Here is a 3,939-nt window from a genome sequence, read left to right as displayed (position 1 = left end):
CCACCTTCGACATGAACAAGTTCTCGATGGCAGATCCACGGAGTCGTCGCGATTGGTCAATCACTTCGTAACGATCATCGCACACAACGACCAACACGAAGATTTCGCTGTCCCTCAACAATGATCTCTAACTTCGAATGTATGTCCGGGCATAAGTAGGTCTCCCATTTGGTCGCTTGCTCACGCCTTGCTACATAACACTGCGATCAACTTGAACCCTAGCAAATAAGGTTAAACAAAGACGGTGATGGTTAAACAATTCATCAACATGTTTAAACATTATCAGTAATTAAATAAACGAAATGATTAATATTTAAAGTCGAAAAAGTGTAATTAAACAAAGATTGAGAATGTTTAAAGGGTAATACTAAATGTTAAGTGTAAATCAACATTCGCATCTATGGAGTCTGACCATTTTCGCCACCGTAAATGACTTTAGCCTCCTTGATCCAAGCATTGAACGACTCCGCGACGTTCGAATCACATCTCACCCCAACGATCACCTCCGAACAGATAATTCGACCAATGTGCCATATCCGATTTATTAATCAACCAAAGTGATGAGCTTGTAGTGATACGGCTCGCAGCTCATTCACTAGTATCATCGAAATCTTTTAGCCGTGGATGCCCACGCAATGCGGAAGCATAGTAGACCAAGACTCCTCCCTCAATGCCTTCCCAAGTCCGACATTGGCTTTCATAAAAATTGGCCTCCAAAATGTCGAAGACAAAGACGCATGTGGCGTAAGAAGGGAAGACTCTCGCAATTGCGCTCACAAGGCCCTTGACCTGTCTCGACACGAAGGTAATTATCTCATGATAATCTCCACCGTGATAAGGCATCGCCCTAACTTAGATATGAACCAAGTCCAATTGGCATCGGTCTCGTTGTCGACTATACCGAAGGCGACGCGGAAAAACCATTGTTACCATCTTTCCCCGTGCACCCAAAAGAGTGCACTCGATATTTTCCAAGGAGGCGGTACCATCGAGAAAAAGTGCTAGCCGCCTCGCAAGCCCTCTTGAATCCCACAATACACGCTACCGAAAGAAAAAGAATGCACGCTTTGAAAACGATCACCGCCTCTCCACGTATCGCAACGCCGCCGGATTCTGTCTCAACCCACCTTTATCCACATACCAAAGCAAACAACCATAGCCGAGACGCCACCGCCGTACGGGACCACCCGCATGCTCTTTTCCCAACCAAGCCTCGCTTTGTATGGTATGTGGACACCATGTTCCCGCAACATGTCCCTTCCTCAATGTCGACGGCCTTGCATAAGGGATCGGCCCTCGAGCTTCAATCACTCGCAGCGCTAACCCATTTTTTTCGGACGCCGGACGTGACGCTCAACCTACGCCACCACCGCAAGTGCGACGGGTTGATTGTCTTGATTCTCGAAAGTATTTTTGTTATACTCTTTTTGATGATGATGCGCTAACGACAACCATCTGCAGCCGCATTCCACACCACCCGATGTTTTTTTCGTTTTACGACTCTGAAGTCAAAAATTCTTTTCGATCGCATGATTTCAAGTACATCCCTCGAAATGTTCGACAATCACAAAACGCCGACTAACATCCAACGACAACACTTCGTAACGATCCGGACGAGGAAGGAAGACATCCCACACCGCCGTGGTCACCATGGATGAATGGAGCACTCGCAGAATCAATCCCCTCGCCAACACTTCACCAAATGAAAAGATCAATACGTTAAGCGGAGAATATAATGTTTAAGCGATAATGATAATAGTTAAACGTTAAATTAAATACTTAAACAATTAACTAATAACGAAAGGACTAGTACAATATGTTAACCAAACGATTTTCGACATATTTAAACAATAACGACCCCTGCATAACCGAAATAATTAAAAGAAAAGGAACTTACAACGAGTAAACCCTCGCTTTCATTAGGATTCGCAATGGCACATTTTCCGTCTCGACGACAAGATCAACTACAAAGACATTTGAAGATGGAGTGGACGTGACACATCCGATGGAAGTCAACATCGCTTTTCATCGGGCAAACCGCTTTTATATCCATCTGCGTGCGATGAATCTTAACCCCTCGACAAGAGAAACTTCGAGACCCCATCGCTCACATATCTCACCAACACCAATTCCCAAGAAGTCTCGAGCCAGTGAACATTAGCACTCTTCCCTCCCCGCTGAATCTAGCAATACCACAAAAACTCTCCATAATATATCTAGTCTAAAACCAAATCGCACAAAACCAAAATGAAATGAAGAACAAAAACTAAGACTGACGTAAGAAGAAGTAGAAGATGTAAAGAACAACAAATGCAGCTGAATCGCAAACAAAAAGTGCAGTTGTACAGTGACAGAGGTTAGACTAGACGTGACGTGATTGGGCGGTATTTTTCCCTCCATCCCAAGGGCAAAAAGGGAAATATATGTCATTGTCGCGAGGAAGACATGTTGTCATCGTCAATGAAAGTTCTCAACTCAACATGAGTCTCTCGTAAACGCTAAGCTTTTTATGTTTAAACTGTATACATATAGTGTTTAAAATAACGGTTAACTGCTTAACTAAAGTCTATATCATGTATAATACATGTTATTGCTTTAAATCAATGTTTTTCACCGACATCGCTGCTAGATGGGTACCTCCTCGGGTCAACGCTTTAAACATATTTACGTATTTTCTTAAACACCGCTGTCATTGTTTAAAGAGTAACTTGAGTATTGTTTAACTTTTTCTATTGTTTACAATGACGCTTTTGTTTCCCACATTGTTTCTACTAGGATCTCCGCTTAAATTTCGTGGTTCACAACAACACGATTGTTTCGCTTTATTTATAAAAAGATTTGCACAACATTACAAAGATTTACAACATTTACAACATTTACAAAGATTTACAACATTTACAACATTTTACAACGCGCCTCGACTTTTGACACACTCCACGACTCGATTCCCTCAGATAATCTAAACAAAGTCTGCAGACATCTCGAACGCCTTTCACAGCCGTCATTGACATACATGCGCCATCAACTCGAACCCCGCAAAACGACAACATTGAGTCAAACAACACAATATTCATGAAAATCGACTATTAATCAATGTGTCACGCTAGGACTTAAACGACGATCGGAGAAGCTAGACACGTAACGAATGGGGGCCAGGCCAATCACGCCATTTTCTAAACGCAATGAAAAGTCTCAAGTGGTAAATGTCAACCCCGCCTTGTAGCGGACGTTTCAGCCATCTCCTCCCTCTAGAGAATCCTCCGCAATCACGCACATACGTGAAAACTTTCTCTCATACCGAAAGTCGAACGCCTCCTAATTGCTTTCCCGGCCATCCACATCACCGGAGAAACCTCCGCAGATCTCGTGCACATGAGAGGACTCTCGCGTCGCGGTGAAAAGATAGTTTAACTCCGTCTCGCTGGACATGTACGGCCACACCGGATTCCTCTCAAGATAAGGAAGAAGGCTCACGAAAACATCCTCGTGATAGGGTGTCGTCCAATGGAAGAGGAGGAAGAGATGGAGGAGGAGGAGGAGGACCACCAGAGTTTAGACTCCATGTAGGGCGGTCATTCACGTAGGTTCTCGGTTATTTTACGGTGCTAAGTCCAGCTAAGCAAAGTCGACTTCAGATCCGAGAAAAAGCTAAACGCACAAAGGGGCTGAGACATCGATCGACGAGTACGAAACGAGTGTTCGGTGTATGCGTTACCGCATAAGAATTAATGCTGGCCACACCCCACGCGACGGATACCATAACCTTTAAGCACGCCACGCGCTTGCCACGCCAACAATTCAGATCAACATCCTAAAAGATCACCGCTTTTACGCAGAGAGACTTTCGAGAATTTACACGCGCCACGACAGTTATACATGTAAAGATAATGTAGTTCCGGAGATGGGGAAGTATGAAACCCATACGACAATTATTAAACA

The sequence above is a fragment of the Dioscorea cayenensis genome, chromosome 2 (genome assembly GCF_009730915.1).
Source record: "Dioscorea cayenensis subsp. rotundata cultivar TDr96_F1 chromosome 2, TDr96_F1_v2_PseudoChromosome.rev07_lg8_w22 25.fasta, whole genome shotgun sequence".
Classification (NCBI taxonomy): Eukaryota; Viridiplantae; Streptophyta; class Magnoliopsida; order Dioscoreales; family Dioscoreaceae; genus Dioscorea; species Dioscorea cayenensis.
This window is presented reverse-complemented; position numbering follows the sequence as displayed.